This window comes from Schistocerca americana, chromosome 8 (genome assembly GCF_021461395.2).
Source record: "Schistocerca americana isolate TAMUIC-IGC-003095 chromosome 8, iqSchAmer2.1, whole genome shotgun sequence".
NCBI classification, from domain to species: domain Eukaryota; kingdom Metazoa; phylum Arthropoda; class Insecta; order Orthoptera; family Acrididae; genus Schistocerca; species Schistocerca americana.
The window spans coordinates 376,640,634-376,662,718 of NC_060126.1; the positions used below are offsets into that span (position 1 = coordinate 376,640,634).

Below are 22,085 nucleotides of genomic sequence, written 5' to 3' on the forward strand. Positions count from 1 at the left end.
GCACCAGTTTGCAACAAGATTATGCATCTCCCTGTATGGCATGGTACATGTCTCTAGGAACTGTGTGCTACTGATGCCGGTGAGATGCCCACGTTTGTCCCAGATGGAACATGTGTTGGAGCATCTTGGATATCTGTTTTATTCCTGTGCCAGTATCCCATATACCAAGGAGCATTTACACCAATTGTGGGCCAGCTTATCTCAGGAGAGGATACAGCAACTTCATGAAATCATTTGAAACTGAATCAGTGCATGAATCCAGGCCAGATGGAATGTGTCATAGTGATAAATGGGCTCATACTTTTGTTCTTTGTAAATTTGACTTGATTTTGTGGTCACTGAATCATCTCAATCCATGAAGTTTCATTTGATTCCTCCTCACATATTGTGTGCTTAACTTTTTTGGCAGACAGAGTATGACTTAAGGCTAAACAAAGCAAAGGTGAAGATGAAGACTTACAGAAATGAAAGTAATGTCTTACTTGTCATCTAAGCTGAAATTACAAAATAGTGGAAGAAGTGGTTGAATTCTCTTACCCAGAAAGCAGATAATATTGACTGGCCGAATCAAGCGAGATAACTGGCACAGGTAAAGAAAGCTTTCTCCATCGAAAGAGCACAACTAATAACAGGTGTTGATATGGAACTGAGGAAGAAATTCTTGAAAGCGAATGCCTTGAGCAAGCAAAGTATGAAAGTGAAAGGTGAACCATTGCAAAGCTAGAGAAGAAGAAACCAAAAATATTTGAAATGTGGTGCTTTCATAGGATGTTAAAAATTAAGTGCACAATTATAGTATAAAATGAAGAAATACTAAAAAGAATAGTTGAGGAAAGAAGTCTGTGGGAGAGGCATATCGTATAAAGGGAGAGATTAATGAGACACTTGCTATGACATTCAGGAATAGTTAATTTTGCGCTGAAAGGAGCAATGGAGGAGGATAAGTAGTAGGTGCTGACCAAGACTAGCAAATTTAGTACAGTTTACAGAAGATGTTGGGTCTGATGGTTACACAGAGATCAAAAGGTGGACAAATTTAAACCAGTAGAAAGACTGATGACTTAAAAAAATATCATTCTCACCACTGGAAGAAGGAAGGAATATGAAAGTTTAACATCCCATTGACAAGGAGGTCATTAGAGACAGAGTGTAAGCTTGGATTAGGGAAGGAAGGGGAAGGATATTGGCCATCCACTTTAGATAAACAGCATGCCTTAAAGCAATTTAGGGAAATCACTGAAACCTAAAACTGGATGATGGCTGGAGGAGGATCTGAACTGTCATCCTGCTGAATGTGAATCCAGTGTGGTAATTACTGCAGCATCTCATTTGCTCACACCATCAGTTCCCACATCTTTGCACTATATGAATACATTACACAGGAGACAGCACTGATAGTTTTGGCATTTACTCTGATGTACGTGAAGTTACTGTCTCTGGTGTTGACTTCAGTACAGTGAGACTCAGCAACAGCATGCCATCTGAAGATCACAATCAGGCCAGTTACTGAAATATAATGCCAATCCGATTCTAGAAACTGGTAGGAAATCTCAGAAGGATACAATTGACTAGTGCTATTGCTTTGCAATAGGATTGTATACTGTCACTTTGTCATCACTGTTCCATTGTCTAATGTGTAAGTATACATGTTACACGTGTATAGTACTCATTGGATCCTGATATTTCACTTCAACACAGAAGACAAGGATGGTAACTATGTCTCACAACTTGTACTTGGCCTGTTCCAATGACTGTTAAACGATATCACAATGGTAAAATGAGCTTGCTCAACACGATTTTTTGTTGTCTATGAAAGTTGAGCATTGCATAACAAAAGCTTTTAAATCTCCACAGCACCAATAAATATATGATTGCAGTGTTCACAGATTCATAGCCATGCAGCACATTAATTTATGTAGATTGTTAATAGAAGATTCAAATTAAGCAATGATCATCCTTCTTTTTCTATATATGACATGTGGCATCTCCTATTGTGTACATTACTCTCATTGTGTGATAATTTAACATATTTAAAGCATATACCAACATATTTTCCATTAGCATTCTCTCCTGTTTTCTTTTTGTCAATATAGTAGCTTATCCACATCTTTGTGTAGTTGTTGCATCTACCTGTGAACTCATTTTTTGGTTTCATGTAGTATTCTACAGACTAACCACATAGAGTACTTTGCACTTTGTACTTCAACATGGCTGTAGCTTATCACATGATACAGCTTAGCTTGCAAAACAGCTGGGACTCTGTTTGCCTTTGTTGAGTACATGTGAGGAGCTCCAACTGTTTCACCCTGAAACGTGATATTTCACATCGTTGGCCAAATTGCTAGGTGCACACTTCTCTTAGCTGGTTACATATAAGGTCACTTCCTGCCAATGAGGCCTAGGCAACTGGCCAGCACATACAATAACCATTCTTCTGTTAAAATCAGTAATGAGCCAGTGGGATACGTTCTCACTGTGCTGTAGTATTATGTATTGGAACATCTTATCCCATATATTCTACATTGCGTACCTGCTGTTGTGAATATGTATATCGACAAGCAAGGCTTTCCATACTGTGACCTTATGTCGGTAACAAGACACCAGGTGACATGATTGAAAAATCAATCATTATCAGCAAGTATTAAGTCATGTATTGTTGCCAAGCAGACTTTTGGCTGAATTGTTACTAAAAGTCTGCCCTGCTGAGTTTGAACCAAGTTTTTCTCAGGCAGTGAGTGGGTGGACACGCTCAGCCTCACTGTCAGTGATTGCAGCAGTGAGGATGGGCTGTGACAATGTGGGCTGTAGTGGCAGCGTCTGCAGAGTTTGAGATGAGTGCTGTAGGCAGGATGCAGCAGCAGCTCTCCGTAGGGCAGCCAGATTGGCCGCCTGCGCCAGCAGCAGCGCCCGCAGTTCCGCCAGTGACTGCACACACAATATGACAACATCACTGTACATGAATTTTAAGCATTTACATTCATGTTACAAGGGCTGGACAAAATGCACTGACAGAATTTGGAAAGTGTTACAGCATAACCATCTTGACCAAATGATACAAAACTACAAGGGCCTTTCCATGCTGATTAGCACTTTATTTTTTCCCATCATTCATGGAGCATCATTTGACTCATCATTACAGTTGCAAGTAGGCCTATTTTGGTCTAACTGTAGATGGCAGGACAATCACTGGAAGTATAATCTGTGCAGAATACAGACCATTTTCCTAATTGCTGTCATGACATGAACAGACAACCTGGAGTGTGATCATGAAGGACAGCACTGGATGATGTGTTTTCTGTTGAAGGAGGTGTAAACACTTGGATACTCACTGACTGTTGGTAGTAGTGTGTGGAGAATACATGCTGCCATGAAAAGTGCTCTTTCACTGCGACAATGATTGTCCCAATACGAGTTGAAAAACTGGAGCTACTACTGCTGGAGTGGACTTCCAGGTACAGCCACACTATCTGTGTTCTCCTGACTTGCTCTCTTCTGATTACGCACTATTTGGGGCTACAAAGAAACCTCTGGGTGGACACCATTGTGCAGACACCCAATTTGGGGCTACAAAGAAATCTCTAGGTGGACACCATGTTGCAGATGTCCAGGAACTGTGAGCACCTATCCAGGATTGAGTGCAGACTCCAGAAAAGTAGCTGTAGGATGGCCTACAGGAATTAAAGGTGCCAAGTTAAGAGAATGTATTGGGTGTGGCAGTACCTGCAACCCCATTTCAGTGATGGCAGCTGTGGCTTTCTGACTTGTACGAGAACAACCTTTGCCAAGTTGCAAGAACACTTTTCATAATGGTGCATACCTCCCACATATTGCCACCAATAGCCTATGAATATCAGTAGTGTTTACACTATCCTTCCACAGAAACCACATCATCCAGTGCTGTCCTCGATGATCACACTCCATGTTGTCCACTTACATAATGACAACTGCCAAGAAAATGGGCTGCACTGTGCAGGGATTACACTTTTAGTGATTGTCCTACCACCTACAGTTAGTCCAAAGTACTATGTACTTACAACTATAATGATGAATCAAATGGCATACCATGAATGATCACAAGAAACAAAATGTAAATCAATAAGGAACACCCTGCATAATATGCACTTCCATAACTGTGAGATATGTTGATTAAAATACAGATCTTATATGAGGATAAAATACATGATATCTTGTAACCAGTAGATATGGGTGAACATCAAGATTCCGTCTTCTCTGATTTCGGAAAAATTTCCACATTATATATCATCATAGACTATCAGCCAAGATACAATCATACAGAATGCTTTCACAAATATGTGATAGACTGAAGGAATATTTCACTAATAGAACCACAGTACTAAAAATATTTTGGAGTTTTGGTGTAATGTCAGTACTATTTGCATGCAGTCACAACAGAGCAACTGATATATGAGGGTCAGTCAAAAAGTAATGTTTGCTTTTTTTACTGTCTGTTTGTCATGACTTTCAAATGCAACTCCTTACGTTGAAAACCACAACATTGACAACTCATTTATGAGTTTTAACGTAATCTCTGTCCATATCCACACTTTTGGTCCATCTTTTAACAAGGGTATGTATTCCATTGTGGTAAAATGCATGCAATTTTCAAAATTTCTTCGGTAGTGTGACGACTGGTGTGTGGTCTTGCACTACCACGCAAAAGAAGGATGTCTGCTATAAATTTTGTTAGGTGAGCTAGCTTTAATCTGTTTGAGGGTTTTGACGTATTGGACAGAATTTATTGTGCATTCCTGCTAAAAAAAATCATAATCACACCCTCTACAAATCAGAAAATTATAGCCATAACTTTCTCTGCCAATCGCACAGTTTTAAACTTTTTCCTTTTTGGTGAATTTCTGTGATGCCATTCCTCTAACCGCCTCTTTGAGTCTGGTTCAAAAAAATGAACGAATGTTTTGTCTCCAGTCACAATTTCTGAGCCGGCCAGTGAGGCCAAGCAGTTCTAGGCGCTTCAGTCTGGAACCGCGGGACCGCTACGGTCGCAGGTTCGAATCCTGCCTCGGGCATGGATGTGTGTGATGTCCTTAGGTTAGTTAGGTTTAAGTAGTTCTAAGTTCTAGAGGACTGATGACCTCAGAAGTTAAGTCCCATAGTCCTCAGAGCCATTTGAACCATTTGAACAATTTCTGAAACGCCTCTCCCTCCAAACGGAAGTACTGCAAGAGTTGGCTGGCAACTGCTTTTCATGTCTCTTGATTCTGGTCAGTTAACATTCTTGGTAGGTACTTAAGCCACACAAACCTTTTGAGATCCCAGTTGTTGAATAATCGTGATCACACTGCCTTCACTGAGGGAGGTAACGCTACACAAATCAATTGCAGTAATCCAGTGGTCACTATGAATGACGTCATCGATTTGCTGAATGTTAAGTCGAGTCACAGCAGACACTGGTCTGCTGCTCTGTGTTTCATTAGCCAACAATGTTTATTTCTCAGCTTTGTTACAATGACGAACCCATCATCCAACAGTGCTGGTATCCTCTGTTGCATCACCATACAAATTTTTCAGTCTTTTATGGATACAAATGGGCGTTTCTCGTTCTACATTCAAGATTTCTGTCACAGAATGCTGTCTAATATAATCATCGTTATTGGCCATTTTGCAAGCGACTGCAGTACGAGCAACTGTTGATGCAGAAAGTTACCACTGAAATGGATTGGAGAAGTTTCGCGGAATAGCGCGAAATTGAAATTTTTTACTTGAACATATACATGGTAGACGACCATCACATACAACGCTCATAAATTCAAAAAATAGGAAGGCCTCGATAGAGTTTTCAAAGAAACGTCAAACTTGGAATGCTACATATTGGTCTAAGTTTTTATGGAGTGATGAAACTAAATTTAATGTATTTTCTTCTGAAGGTGTGCAGTACACATGTCGACCAAAAAACCAAAGGGACAACAAATAGTACCAGGTACCGACCATTAACATGATGGTGGCAGCGTGTGGTTAGTCCTCCAGTAAGCCAGAGCCCAGATTTAAATTCGACTGAACACTTCTGGGAGGCAACGGATAGAGTGTTTGTCATAGAAGCTGCTCAGAAAAGAATGAGTTTGCTGCTGCCTTTCTGGACCAATGATCAAATCTCTTATTTGGACTACTACAAAAGCTTGTGGATTCAATGCCAAATAGTTGTGCAGCTAATTGGTATGTTAGGAAATGCTGATTTGCTCTTGAAAGTCCAAAATACTCTGCACAACTGAATTAAAGGATCACTTTTTTAAAACCCAGTAATTTCCATCCATTGAGACACTTAAGTTTGAAATTTGGCTCAAAGGTGCGTACAACCTTCCTGTGTATTGGTGGAAAAGCGTGGTGCTCTGCGACACCACTGTCTGGCTTCAAACAGCAAAGTGTCGACATATGCGAAAAAAAGGCAACAGCTCAGAAGTTCACGTGACGCGTGACGTGGGTTAATGATGCCACATTGCCACAAAATTTCACCAAAATTCTGCCCAGTGCCATGGTGGATGTGTCATATGATCGGGAGGTCATTTCACTCCATCTTACCTACATTACACACATTAATTTAACACCTCTGCTACGTAGGGAAGAACCGGGATGCCCAGGGTTAAAATCTAGTGGTTGTCTTATGAGCTCCTGAGGATAACATTCTACACACAGCGACGCTCATAAGTGGCACTAAAAACCGTCATGTGTGGCATAAAGGACCTCAAAAAAACCTCCCCTTGCCCTGGGGCATTCATTTAACGGTCGAAAACGACAATTCGCAGTGCAGTTACCAAAAGAAAGATGTTATTGAGACCCTTTGATGCTGATAACAGCCCAGTTTTTTCAACCCTTCTTTAAGGACATTATGGGGCTTAATCCCCACTGAACATTATTGCACCCAGTTGAAGCAAAACGTGACTGCAATTTTATTCACGTGTACAAGTTGGAACCCCTAGGGACCATTCAAAAGCATTCGACGTAATTTGACCATGATCTGAAGCAGCAAAGGCTGCTCATGCTTTTTGTGTACTTCATTTTTGTGTTCTGCTGTGGTGTGAACACGGGAGGATGTAGCATTGACACATTTGTGAATAAACCGGCAAAAGATCCCTCTAAGACACTCCAATTTAGCAAAACTCTCGGTGGCACCTGCCACTTTTTATTGAGAGTTTTAAAAATGTACCTGTACAGACAGAACCCCCGACGAAGTCCTAGGCGCTTGCAGATCATCAATTCCTTCGACACTCTCTGATTCTGGTTTTCCTACTATCAGGGGCAAGAGCAGCAGAGATCAACAGCAAAGCCGGCCTGCAGGCAACTGGGACTCTCGTCATGGGTTCTGTCTGTACAGGTATATTTTTAATGTGCTCACAATGGCGGATGGGTTGACGCCGAGGATTACGCCGAACTCAAGGTCTTAGAAGGACCCTATGCCGTTTTCCTCACACATGTGTCAACGCTACAATCCCCTCCCCCCACCCCCAGTGATTACACCAAAAGAGGATGCAAAATAGGAGGGATGAAACAGCATAAACACCATTTGCTGCTTCGGATCCTTTAGACCAGGGGTCTCTAAACTTTTCAGTCCGCAGGCCACATTGACTACTCCACGAAGTCATAAGGGCCAAGATCTTCCTAGTGGAATTAGAGCACCCTAGCACTCCATGATCACCGTAGTGTAATACTAAAGGAAAGATGAAATCGCAAAAATCTAAAGTTGTGGGAATTGCATAACTTTGATTGGTTTCAGATTTGATTGATTTCAGATATCGAAGCAAATTCAATCGATATCAAAATATTTCAAAATCCCTTTGACGTCGATTAGAAGCGTTACCCGCAGAACTTCAGTTTCAAATTATTGATTTGCAATGTAGCGACTGTTTTGAAGAAAAACATTCCAAGTCAACATTACTGGAATTTTATAAGTGTCTTCCATCCACACAGTTTCCAAATTTACATAAATTTGCCCGTGGCTTTTTTTCGCTTTTGGCACTACTTATTTGCGTGAAAAAACTTTCTCCAAAATGAAATATGCAAAAAGTATTTACAGATCAAAATTAAGTGATGAGCATTTGAAGTCGCTGATGATTATCTCTACCAATTAACTTGATCCACCTGGTAATTCTGGAGGTAATTGTGAAAGGAAAGTTACAGCTACATAAAAGTCACTATTTATCACTAAGATGTTAAATATCTTTACGTGAGTACTCTAACACTGTGAGTTTTCAAGATATAAATTAATTACAGTTATTTTTATACATCAGTTACAACTAAAATATCCAATATCACTATGTACACCAGGTATTGTATTTTCTTTAAATTGCCTTTCAATATAAATATTTTATACGATGTACTTGCTATGTGTATTTTACAACGTAATCAAAAGAAAGTGAAACCTCGCTTAAGAAGCACCTTCCATGTGATTGATTACTAAGGCTAGCCACCGAAGTGGCGTCCATTTGAAATACTTGCACCAGACTCGTGAGTAGAATAAAATGCAAAGAATTTTTTTACTTAATACGTTTTCGCCAAACTAGTCTGTTAACCGTTGTTTTTTTTTTTTTTTTTTTTTTTTTTTTTTTTTTTTTTTTTTTTTTTTTTTTTTTTTTTTCTACTATCGCACGGAGAATGGTCTGCCTGTTTATTGTGGATAGCCACAAGTTTATCCATGACCTTCCGCTTTGTAAAGCTAGAGCTCCGACAATGTAGCGGCGTATTAGTCGCGATAGGCCTCGAAACTCAATTGTTGGCAGTATAGGTACCACCTCAAATATTTGGCGGGCCGGATACCGGGGATGTCCAGCCAGCTAACGCGGGCCGTAGTTTGGAGACCCCTGCTTTAGACGAATGGTTTTGAACGATCCCAAGTGGTTCCAACCTGTACTTGGGAACAAAAACTGGTTTTTACAGCATTCCAGCTGCGTTCATGTTCAATAGGGATGCAGCCCCACAGTGTCCTTTCAGAAGGGCTGAAACGTCCGAGGGTGTCAGCAGTTTTAAGGTTGTCAAAAACATCTTCCTGTCGCTCATCACAAAGCTAACTATCGTTTTCGACCACAAAATGTGTGGGAATCAACGCCCCAGGGAAAAGGGTGGTTTTGTAAAGGTCCTTTATGCCAACACCTGAGACCTTTCCGTGCCGATTCTGAGCGTCGGTGTGTTTGGAACGTTTTTCTCGGCCACCCGTAAGAAAACCGCGGCTCTAATCCGTATCGCAGAGGCGTCAAAAGAAGAGGTGAAATGCGGGTAAGAGGGGCTGTGACGACCTTCGCATCTTGTGATGCGTCCACGTTGGCGTTGGCGTAATTGTGTTGAAACTGGGTGTCAATGCGACGTCATTAACTCACTAACTTCTGAGCTGTGGTTTTTTTTCCGCTTGTGCCGACATCTTGCTGTCAGAAGCATTGACGAGACAGAGGGGGACGTCGCAGGGCGCTATGCTTTTGCACCTTTGCAGAGGAAGATTGTACACACCTTTGAGCCAAATTTCAAACTTAAGCGTCGCAATGGGTGGCATTTACGGTAATTCGAAAAAGTGATCTTTCAGTTCTGTTGTGCAGTGTAGTTTTTGTTTTATTCTTACACAATTAGACCTACAAATTACCTTTGAGCCAGAAGGAAAAACGTAAAGGCACTTCTGATGTTTTCAGTATGGATAAATGTTGTATCAGATAGGGCCCGCAGAATAGTATGACTGTTCGCTCACGATGCTGTTGTCTATAGGAAAATATCGTCGTTGGACGATCGCGTCGAACAGTACGAAGATTTGGATAAATAGTTTCCACTTTGCATACTGAATGTCTGTTCTCTTTAAATGAGGATAAATGCAACCCACGACCATACGACAGAGAAAGAACCTAAAAGTATTTGATTACAAGATTAGTCATGAGCGTCTTCAGTAGGCCAGGGTATGTAAGTATTTAGGGGAAATACTAAGAAGCACAAAAATTTTTACTCTAAGGTTAAGACCAAACAATTTTAAATGAGGACCAGAGTGGATTTAGATTTTGGCAAACAACACGTGAGAATATATTAACTTTGAAGCTATTTATAAATAAAAGAAGACAAATTAATAATGAGGCACACGTAGCTTGTATCGACCACATCAAGGTTTTTGAACAGGACAAAACGTAGGTCAATATTAAAAGCAAATGAAATTCCGTGACACTTGACATGATCCATAAAAAGCTTATACAATGAAACCAAATTTGTAATAAAAACAGGGAACAAAATAAGTAAGAATGGCATTATAACTAGCCTAAGAGTTAAACAAGGTTGCAGAATTTCCCCAGTTTTATTGAGTTTATACATATAACTAAAAGGTGGAATGAGGAAGCAAGAAAGAAATAAAACTAGATAAGGACTTAAAAAAAATAACATTGATGTATGCTGACAACCAGACTACGATAGCTATTTCAGATGAAGAAGTAAAAAGAAATGTTTTAAAATTAAACCAAATTAGTCAAAATTATAACCTAAAAATACACACATCAAAAAAATTTTTGCATCATCCCGGTTCCCAGATCTCCTGAAGATAGACGTGGATATTGTATCACAGACACAGTCCCTTTGACTGTTCACTAAACCCGGCCAAGGATGTAAACAACGATGCATGAGCAGTGCCTATTAGACGGAGGGGTGCGACAGCCGATCAGTTCCAGTCATTCCACGACTCAAATTGTGCGCAATAGGCTGCATGATGCGTAACTTCACTCCTGACGACCAAGGCGAGGTCCATCTTTGTGCAACTACGACACCATGCACCGCCGTACAGATGGGCCCAACAACATATCGAATGGTCCGCTCCGGATTGGCATAACGTTCTTCACCAATGAGTGTCACATATGCCTTCAAGCAGACAATCGCCGGAGACATGTTTGGAGGCAACCCGGTCAGGCTGAACGCCTTAGACACACTGTCCAGCGAGCACAGCAAGGTGGAGGTTCCGTGCTGTTTTCGGGTGGCATTATGTGGGGCCGACGTACGCCGCTGGTGGTCATGGAAAGGCACCGTAACAGCTGTACGATACGTGAATGCCATCCTCCGACCGATAGTGGAACCATATCAGCAGCATACTGGCGAGGCATTCGTCTTCATGGACGACAATTCGCGCCCCTATCGTGCACATCTTGTGAATGACTTCCTTCAGGATAACGAAAACGCCCGACTAGAGTGGTCAACATGTTCTCCAGACAGGAACCCCATCGAACATGCCTCGGTTAGATTGAAAATGGCTGTTTATGGACGACGTGACCCCCAATCGCCGAATCGCCGTTGAGGAGTGGGACAATCTGGATCGACAGTGCCCTGATGAACTTGTGGATAGTATGCCACGACGAATACAGGCATACATCAAAGCAAGCGGATGTGCTACTGGGTATTAGAGGTACCGGTGTGTACAGTAATCTGGACCACCACCTCTGAAGGTATCACTATATGGTGGTACAACATGCAATGTGTGGTTCATATGTGCAATAAAAAGGGCGGAAATGATGTTTATGTTGATCTCTATTCCTATTTCCTGTACAGGTTGCGGAACTCTCGGAAGCGAAGTGATACAAAACTTTTTTTGATGTGTGTATCTATGGTAAAGTAAAGTCCGCAGCTGGTGGACGAGTGTGTCAGTACTACCAACAGAGACGAATAGTTGAGCAGCGGAGTGTTTGATTGTGATTCATCGATCACCTCGCATGAGAGCGTCCGCCCATTCCATCATTGCAGGAGTCACAGCTGTGGGCAGCTGGCCGGCACGTAGATCATCAGACAGGTTTGTGCGACCTTGTCACAGTATGACGTCTCGTCCAACGACCCACACTGCTTTTGTTCACTGCCAGGCTCGATAGACATTCTACAAGCGCCTATGAATATGTGCCATGCTCTAGTCTTCCGCCAAAAGAAACAGGTGCATGGAACACATCTCCGTCACTCTGACATTCTGAAGGCTATGTATAGCGCCACTACCTATCGGAACTTCATGAAACTCTAGGGGCTGAAATGGGAATATTCGACGGTGTCCCACAACAAATTTCTCATATTTTCAACCGAAGTTGAACGAAAGAAGAAAGTGTTTCATTATTTTTTGATCGCTTCACGTAAATAAATACCTTAGTAGCGATCTTGGCTGTTAAGGGTTTTTCCGGAGTTCAGTCGCATACAAGACGCCAGTGGGACCAATTCTAGAGTACTGTTCAAGTATTTGGAGTCTTTATTCAGTAAGCGTGTCAACAGACATCGAACTAATTCAGAAATGCGCTGCTAGGATTGTAGCAGCCAGGAATAGCCCAGGCAAAAGTGACACTGAAATCCTCGGGGAATTTAAATGGGAGTTTTTGGAAGAAAGGGAAAGTAGATTTTGCGAAACCGCTGGATAAATTTATAGAACCTGTCTAGAAGAAGACTGTGTACTCATTACACTGGCTGGCCGGGGTGGCCGAGCGGTTCTAGGCGCTACAGTCTGGAACCGCGCGACCGCTACAGTCGCAGGTTCGAATCCTGCCTCGGGCATGGATGTGTGTGATGTCCTTAGGTTAGTTACGTTTAAGTAGTTCTAAGTTCTAGGGGACTAATGACCTCAGAAGTTAAGTCCCAGAGTGCTCAGAGCCATTTGAACCAATCATTATACTGCCACCGTCGTATATCTTGCGTACGGATCAGAGAAAAGAATAATACAGATTAGGGCACGTATAAAGACACGTAGGAAACTTTACCTTGGTTAGTAGACCAAAGTAATAAAACTGGAATTCAATAATATTGGTACGATGTACTCTACCATGAATTGTATATTGACTTCCAGGGTGGTTCAAAAATGGCTCTGAGCACTATGGGACTTAAAATCTGAGGTCATCAGTCCTCTAGAACTTAGAACTACTTAAACCTAACAAACCTAAGGACATTACACACACATCCATGCCCGAGGCAGGATTCGAACCTGCGACCGTAGCGGTCGCGCGGTTCCAGACTGAAGCGCCTAGAACCGCTCGGCCACACCGGCTGGCGTCCAGAGTGGATGTAGAGTTAGTGCTACTATTTTCAGTATGGGAAAAAACTATTCCTACAGACGAAATGTTGTGAGTAAATGATGGCTGTTGGGTGTGTCCAACGTTAATGAACTGTTTCGGGTGGAGATCACAACACATAATGCCGAGAGGATGGGCGTTTGCAGCTTATCACCATCTTTCGGGCTTTGGGAAAGTTTATGAGCGACGTGAGGCAGCATATCGACAAATCACATAGGTAAACTTTCGGGTGTGCAATCACTGCCATAAAAATGGTGACGAGATGGACTCACGACAACAGTGTGGCGAGAAGTGTAGGAACAGATCCTTGAAGAAGAACAACAGTATGAGTGTATCATATGATTGTATGACTGGCTCAGATGAACAGACAGACGACAACAACTGAAATTGGACACGTCCTTCTAGAAGACTACACCACGAGAAGATCATAGGATGGTTCGACTGGCTCACGTGAATAGACGGGTGACAACAGCTGAATTATGGGCTGAGGTTATAGACAGTGTTTCACCGCGAATCGTCTGGAATGTATTACAGGAAGCCGTATTGACATCTCGAGTTTCCATTCTTGCTTATTGCTGACATGGTACCAGAGACACGGCGTAGAGCCAGAATGGACTAGGCGCTTGAGTCGTATTGTGTGCTATTCAGCAATGAGTCTCATTTCTGAAACTTCCTGGCAGATTAAAACTGTGTGCCCGACCGAGACTCGAACTCGGGACCTTTGCCTTTCGCGGGCAAGTGCTCTACCAGCTGAGCCACCGAAGCACGACTCACGGCCGGTACCCACAGCTCTACTTCCGCCAGTACCTCGTCTCCTACCTTCCAAACTTTACAGAAGCTCTCCTGCGAACCTTGCAGAACTAGCACTCCTGAAAGAAAGGATATTGCGGAGACATGGCTTAGCCACAGCCTGGGGGATGTTTCCAGAATGAGATTTTCACTCTGCAGCGGAGTGTGCGCTGATATGAAACTTCCTGGCAGATTAAAACTGTGTGCCCGACCGAGACTCTGCAAGGTACGCAGGAGAGCTTCTGTAAAGTTTGGAAGGTAGGAGACGAGGTACTGGCGGAAGTAGAGCTGTGGGTACCGGCCGTGAGTCGTGCTTCGGTGGCTCAGCTGGTAGAGCACTTGCCCGCGAAAGGCAAAGGTCCCGAGTTCGAGTCTCGGTCGGGCACACAGTTTTAATCTGCCAGGAAGTTTCATATCAGCGCACACTCCGCTGCAGAGTGAAAATCTCATTCTGGAAACATCCCCCAGGCTGTGACTAAGCCATGTCTCCGCAATATCCTTTCTTTCAGGAGTGCTAGTTCTGCAAGGTTCGCAGGAGAGCTTCTGTAAAGTTTGGAAGGTAGGAGACGAGGTACTGGCCGTGAGTCGTGCTTCGGTGGCTCAGCTGGTAGAGCACTTGCCCGCGAAAGGCAAAGGTCCCGAGTTCGAGTCTCGGTCGGGCACACAGTTTTAATCTGCCAGGAAGTTTCATATCAGCGCACACTCCGCTGCAGAGTGAAAATCTCACTCTGGAAGTCTCATTTCTGTTTGTAGTAGTCGAATCAAAACCAATATGTCTGTAGATGACTATTAATAGATCACAGCAAGCTTTGATTCTCGAGACCCATACCTCTCCAAATCCTGGAACAGAAGAGTAGGGAGGTATCTGCTAAGACAACGAGATGGTTTGGCAATTGTAGAAGGCAGGCTGAAAGCTGACCAGTAGGTAGCAGTAATGGTATACCCCGTGATCATACTCCTGACGACCAGGAAACCAATTTGCATATTCCAGTAGGATAACGCAAGATCCCAAACCGTAGGTCACACGACAAACGCCTTGAGGAACGTTCAGATCTATGACAGGTTTGCCCAGTCCCCTGATCTGTCACCTACAGAGCATGTACGGTATGCGATGGGAAGACGTATAATTTCACACTAGTCTCCAGGCCACCAGTCTTCATAAACTGACACAGAATGTGCTTCAATCACAGCACAAAATTCCTCAAGAGCGTATCAGTGCCATGACGGTTTCAGCTCACACTGATGTTAATGATGAACATCAGTTCCGAACGGAATGAAGGTTTAATCGTTTTATACCTGTTATGTGCATACCTGCACGATACTGACATGAATTATATACAGAAGCTAGTTCAGCTGCACTTTGTGAACACATCTACACATTGCAAATTGATCTGACATCCCATGTGACTATGTGTTATGTGTATGTTATGTATGTATAAACTGACTGTCGCTTAACTAGAGGTGTTAGTGCAACTGTAATGGCCTGGCTTGAAAATGAACTTAGTAGGTCAAAACTAGTCGCCAGCATAATCTAACGCAACTGTGACGGAATTACAATAAAGAAGTTATCTTATCCAAGTTTCTGTTTCTGTCCTGATTTCATGATGGAAATACGTAAGCATAGAAGAATGAAAAATTGGTGGAAGGTGACCTTGGGTAAGACCAGTTTGGATTCTGGAGAAATGAAAGAACATGCGAGGCCATATTGGACCTATCACTTACCTCTGAAGACAGACTGAGAAAGGCAAATCTATATCCATAGCATTTGTAAATTTAGAGAAAGCTTTTGACAATATTAGTAGAAATATAATCTCTGAAATTCTGAAGGTAGCGGAGACAAAATACAAGAAACAAGAAGTTATCTACAACATGCACCGAAACCAGACTGCAGTTGTAAGAATTTAAGGGATGAAAAGAAAGCGGTAGCTGCGAAAGGAGTGAGACAGGGTTGTAGGCTATCCCCAGAGCTATTCAGTCTGTGCATTGAGAAAGCAGTAAAGGAAAACACGCAGAAGCTTAGAAAGGGAATTAAAGTTGAGGGAGAAGAAATAAGAAATTTGTGGTTTGTTGACGACATTGAACATCTACTAGTCTTGGCAAAGAACTTGCGAGAGCAGTTGAAGGTGCTGGATTCTTTCTTGAAAAGAGTTTGTAAGATGAATATCAACAAAAGTAAGCCGAGCGGGATTAGCCGAGCGGTCTGAGGCGCTGCAGTCATGGACTGTGCGGCTGGTCACAGCGGAGGTTCGAGTCCCCCCTCGGACATGGGTGTGTGTGTTTGTCCTTAGGATAATTTAGGTTAAGTAGTGTGTAAGCTTAGGGACTGATGACCTTACCAGTTAAGTCCCATAAGATTTCACACACATTTGAACATCTTTGAACAAAAGTAATACATTTGTAATGGAACGTTGACTATTAGTACGTTGATGTGATTAGATTGGGAAATGAGATGCTAAAATTAGTATATATGTTTTGCTATTTGGGCTGCAATTGAAGACATATCTAATCCAGTCTATGAGATTATAGGCCGAAGACGTGTCTAGAGTCGCTCTGGACAGTGATGAGATACCAACCTGTCTGTCGCCTATCGTACGTCCCGACACTCTGGAGTGATGGTGTGGGGTGCCGTCTCTTTTCGCAGCAGGACCCCTTTCGTTATCATCTGCAGCACCCTTATAGTACAGCAGTATGTTGACGATAGAGTATGCCCTACTTTGTTGCCCTTTATGGTAAGCCACGTTGGGCCTACATTTCAATAAGATAGTGCCCGCCTGCACACAGCAAGAATTTCTACTGCTTGTCTTCATGTTTGCCAAAACTACCTTGGCCAGCAAGGTCGCCGGATCTCTCCATTACTGAGAACGTTTGGAGCATTACTGGCCCTCAAAGCATCTCGTGATTCTGAGAAACTAAAGCGCCAATTGGACAGAATTTGGCATGATATCCCTCAGAAGGACGTCCAACAACTCTATCAATCAATGCTAAGCTGAATGCTTGCATAAGGGTCAGAAGTGGACCGCCGCGATATCGAGACGCTCTTTCTCTTGAATAAATCGTCCAATCCTTCTGAAAGTGTAATCAGTTGTTTGTAAATGTACGTCACATCTACCGATTTCGGTCCCATTAGGGTAGTTCCTTCGTGATGCGTCGTTTCTTCCTCGTTTTTCTTCTTCCTTTTTTTGTCTTAGAGGGTATTTTTCTGGAGCGTAGCGTTTACAAAAGTGAAGCGTGGACGATAAGCAAATCACCCAAGAAGAGAACAGACGCTTTTCAAATGTGGTAAAACAGAAGAATGTTGAAAATTAGATAGTTAGCTTGGCCCAACTTGACTTACAGGAAGGAATAATCTGATAGAACACATTATCAGGCAGCAAGGAATTTCGCTTTGGTAATAAAGGGCCGGTCGCCGTGGCTGAGCGGTTCTGGGCGCTTCAGTCTGGAACCGCGCTGCTGCTACGGTCGCAGGTTCGAATCCTGCCTCGGGCATGGAGGTGTGTGATGTCCGTAGGTTAGTTAGGTTTAAGTAGTTCTAAGTATAGGGGACTGATGACCTCAGATGTTAAGTCCCATAGTGCTTAGAGCCATTTGAACCATTTGGTAATGGAAGGAAGTATAGGAGGTAAAAATCGAAGAGGAAGGCTTGAATACAGTGAACAGATTCAGATAGATTCAGGCTACACTGGTTATTCAGAAATCAAGAGGCTTGCAGAGGACGGACTAGCAAATAGAGGTGCACCAGATCAGTCCTCAGACTTAAGTCAACAACTACAGCAACGTGTGACGAACGTCTCTACAAAGTTTGATAAATGACGGACTGCTGCTTCGTGGGTAACAGTTTCCATTTCTGGTAATGTACCATGAAACGCCAAAGAAACTAGTATAGACATGCGTATTGAAATACAGAGATATGTAAACAAGCACGTATATGAGACAAGTGTCTGGTGCAATTGTTAGATCGGTTACTGCTGATACAATGACAGGTTATCAAGATTTAAGTGAGTTTGAACGTGGCGTTACGGTCGGCGCACGAGCTATGGGACACAGCAGCTCCGAGGTAGCGATAAAGCGGAAATTTTGCCGTACGTGCCGGCCGGTGTGGCCGAGCCGTTCTAGGCGCTTCAGTCCCGAACCGCGCGACCGCTATGGTCGCAGGTTCGAATCCTGCCTCGGGTATGGATGTGTGTCATGTCCTTAGGTTAGTTAGGTTTAAGTAGTTCTAAATTCTAGGGGACTGATGACCTCAGTTGTTAAGTCCCATAGTGCTCAGAGCCATTTAAACCATTTGCCGTACGATGATTTCACGAGTACTCCGTGAATATCAGCAATCCGATAAAACATCAAATCGCCGACATTGTTGCGTCCGGAAAAAGATCCTATAAGAACGAGACCAACGGCGACTGAAGAGAATCGTTCAACGTGACAAAAATGGCTGCAGATTTCAATGCTGGGCCATCGAGAAGTGTCAGTGTGCGAACCAATCTACGAAACACCATCGATATGGACTTTCGGGGGCGAAGCCCCAATCGTGAACTCTTGACCACTACACGACACAAAACTTTACGCCTCGCCTAGGCCCGAGAACACCGACATTGATGACTGGAAACATGTTGCCTGGTCGAACGAGTCTCGTTTCAAATTGTATCGAGCGGATGGGCGTGTACGGGTATGGAGACAACCTTACGAACCCATGGACCCAGTATGTCAGCAGTGGACTGTTGAAGCTGGTGGAGGATCTGTAATAGTGTGGGGCGCGCGCAGTTGGAGTAACATGGGACCCTTGATACGTCTAGATACGACTCTGACAGGTAATACGTAAGTAACCATCCTCTCAGATCACTTGCATCTATTCATGTCCATTGTGCCTTCTGACGGACTTGGGCAATGCGACACACTACACGTCCAGAATTGCTACAGGGTGGTTCCAGGAACACTCTTCTGAATTTAAACACTGCCGCTGGCCAGCAAACTCCCCAGATATGAACGTTATTGAACATATCTGGGATGCCTTGCAACGGTCTCTTCAGAAGAGATATCCACCCTCTCGTATTCTTACGGACTTATGGTCAGCCCTGCAGGTTTTATGGTGTCACTTCCTCCAGCGCTACTTCAGATGTTAGTCGAGTCGATGTCGTGTTGTGGCACTTCTGTGTGCTAGCGCGGGCCCTACCAATACCGATTCAAAGGAAGGCCTCGGCGTTTGTTGGTGACGTCAAGTCAGCTAGGCACGGCGAACGCCAGGTCTGTTGCAGGCAGAGACGCCTGGGCGTGCTTGTCACTATAAATCTCTTATTTTTGGACAAAATGTTTGGTATTGTTTTGGATTCTGCAGTTTTATTTAGATGAAAGATTTTCTTACTATCGTAAAGCTACAAATGAAGATCATAGTTCTGTATTACTGAATCCTGTCAAAACAAACGTAGATCAATATGAGAAGATGCTTTGCCCCATTGCAAGCTTCGGAAATTTTACATTCAAGCAACTATATTTACTTGATCCATTTTGTTTTAGAAACTTACCCCAACCCCCTTACAATTAACTCGTTTCTTTTATTGATATATTTATTTTCGTTTGACATCGTCACTGGAAATGTGAACTAATTTACATGTGTAAATGTCCAACTGTTGCCAGTCATTAGATTACAGTTGTTTTCAACGAAAGGAATTCTAAACAGGAAACAAAATAGCTTCATACATCGAAAATACTGCTGAGCTTAAACTTTTTTAAACATGCACATTAGAAAAGATAAATATTCCCCTCTTGCAACTGAAAGGAGAAACTTTATAACATAAAAAAAATTATTTGGTAAAACAAGTATCTCTCTTTTGCCTCTTCTTTTGTCCCCCAACCCCTCCCCCAACGTGTACAATCGCAAGATATTTCATTAACATTCAGTGCTCCTCACCCCATAGTCAACCAACATACCTAAAGAAGAGCACCAATATGTTCGCAGTTTCTTGTAAAAACAGCCCAGTACAAACGTAACTTCCTCAGATTTACAAATAAGGTAAAGAAGCACGAATTCTGTTGCTGCTGGACCATGAAGTTGTTTTTGTATGTCAATCCTTAAAACAGGTGGAAATTTAAGTTCAGGAGTACACTATTTGTTAAGAAGTGTAACGAATTGCACAATTAATTGATTGCAGAAATCTCTCAGAACAATGTGTGTTGGTCAACTACCGTCAATAGTTTCACATTTTCCTGTGTCAGAGAGGGAGACACCACCATTATGAGTATGCCTGCAACAGACCTGGCATTCGCCGTACCTAGCTGACGTGACGTCACCAACAAGCGCCGAGGCCTTCCTTTGAGTCGGTGTTGGCCCTACACGATATTAGGCAGGTGTACCAGTTTCTATGGCTCTTCAGTGTACGTTACAGAAGTTATTCGCAATGGCGGCATGTCCTCTCACCAACGAAAGAAGCGGCGGTGCAGACGGCGCCAGATGCGGCGGCCAGAAGCGAAGCGGCGACGCCAGACACTGTGCCTGCTGTGCGGGTTGCGGGGCTGAAGGCGGAGGCGTAGCGTCGCTGACGCCGGCGATCGGGTGGTGCGTGCGTGCGTGCGCCCGAAGGTTGCACGCCAGTGCGAACTTCTTACCGCACAGTGTGCAAGGGTGCGGCCGGTCCCCTGTGGGCAGCAAACGTATTCCGCTACTAAGCAACACATACATGGGCACAAATACGAGGGTAATCCCAAAAGTAAGGTCTCCTATTTTTCTACAAGTACATAGACCTGAAACTTCCTGGCAGATTAAAACTGTGTGCCGGGCCGAGACTCGAACTCGAGACCTTTGCTTTTCGCAGGCAAGTGCTCTACCAACTGAGCTACCCAAGCACGACTCACGCCCCGTCCTCACAGCTTTACTTCTGCCAGTACCTCGACTCCTACCTCCCAAACTTTACAGAAGCTCTCCGCGATAACCTTCCTTTCAGGAGTGCTATTTCTGCAAGGTCCGCAGGAGAGCTTCTGTAAAGTTTGGAAGGTAGGAGACGAGGTACTGGCAGAAGTAAAGCTGTGAGGACGAGGCGTGAGTCGTGCTTGGGTAGCTCAGTTGGTAAGCACTTGCCCGCGAAAGGCAAAGGTCCAGAGTTCGAGTCTCGGCCCAGCACACAGTTTTAATCTGCCAGGAAGTTTCATATCAGCGCACACTCCGCTGCAGAGTGAAAATCTCATTCTGGAAACATCCCCCAGGCTGTGGCTAAGCTATGTCTCCGCAATATCCGTTCTTTCAGGAGAGCTATTTCTGCAAGGTTCGCAGGAGAGCTTCTGTAAAGTTTGGAAGGTAGAAGACGAGGTACTGACAGAAGTGAAGTTGTGAGGACGAGGCATGAGTCGTGCTTGGGTGGCTCAGTTGGTAGAGCACTTGCCCGCGAAAGGCAAAGGTCCCGAGTTCGAGTCTCGGCCCGGCACACAGTTTTAATCTGCCAGGAAGTTTCTTATCAGCGCACACTCCGCTGCAGAGTTAAAATCTCATTCTGGATACATGGACCTGTTTATTTCTACAATGGTTTACATCAGTTTACAGCTTGAACATTTAGTTATTTTTTGACATGATCACCATTTCTGTTGATGCATTGTTTTGTAGACGCTGTGGCTGTTTTTGTAAGCCCAAGTCTTACCAGCTCGCCGCCATGCTGTTCAGAAAGCTATGGACCTCTTCTTTCACCTCGTCGTCGGAGCTGAATCGCTTTCCGGCCAAATGTTCATTTACTCTAGGGAACAAGTGACAGTCACTGGGCGCCAAGTCAGGACTACGGGGTGGGTGGGTGATTATGTCCCACTGAAACTGTTGCAGGAGATCAACGGTTTGCCGAGCGATGTGTGGGCGAGCGTTGTCATGGAGAATGTGTACGCCCTTGCTCAACGTTCCTCTTCTCCGGTTCTGAATTGCCCGTTTGAGTTGTTTCAGAGTATCACAGTACCTGTTAGCGTTAATTGTGGTCCCAGTGGGCATAAAGTGGCTTTGCTCAACTTTCAACACTGTCTCCTCAGAAACTGACGGTCTCCCGCTCCTTTGTTCGTCGTGAATTTCGGTCCGACCAGATGCAAATTCTCTACATCACTTAGGAACATTTTTGACATCCATGGACGACTCACCATACACTTCCGTCAATTGGTGATGGATTTCAATCGGGACAGTGCCCTTTGCGTTCAAAAACCGAATAACTGTGCGCAACATCCAACGGGAGCTCCATTCTCAACGACTGCCAAGCCAAGACTGAGCGCCTCGGCACAGCGTGCGCATTTTTACACACGGCATGTGAAGCACTCTTCATAACAGTGTGA

General features: G+C 43.6%; 1 non-coding gene across 1 annotated transcript; it reads left to right on the forward strand.

Moving 5' to 3' along the window:
* Positions 1-21,134: 21,134 nt before the first annotated feature.
* On the forward strand, positions 21,135-21,209 carry Trnas-cga. The gene has a single exon. It is a non-coding gene; the product is annotated as a tRNA-Ser (tRNA).
* The last annotated feature ends 876 nt before the right edge of the window (positions 21,210-22,085 follow it).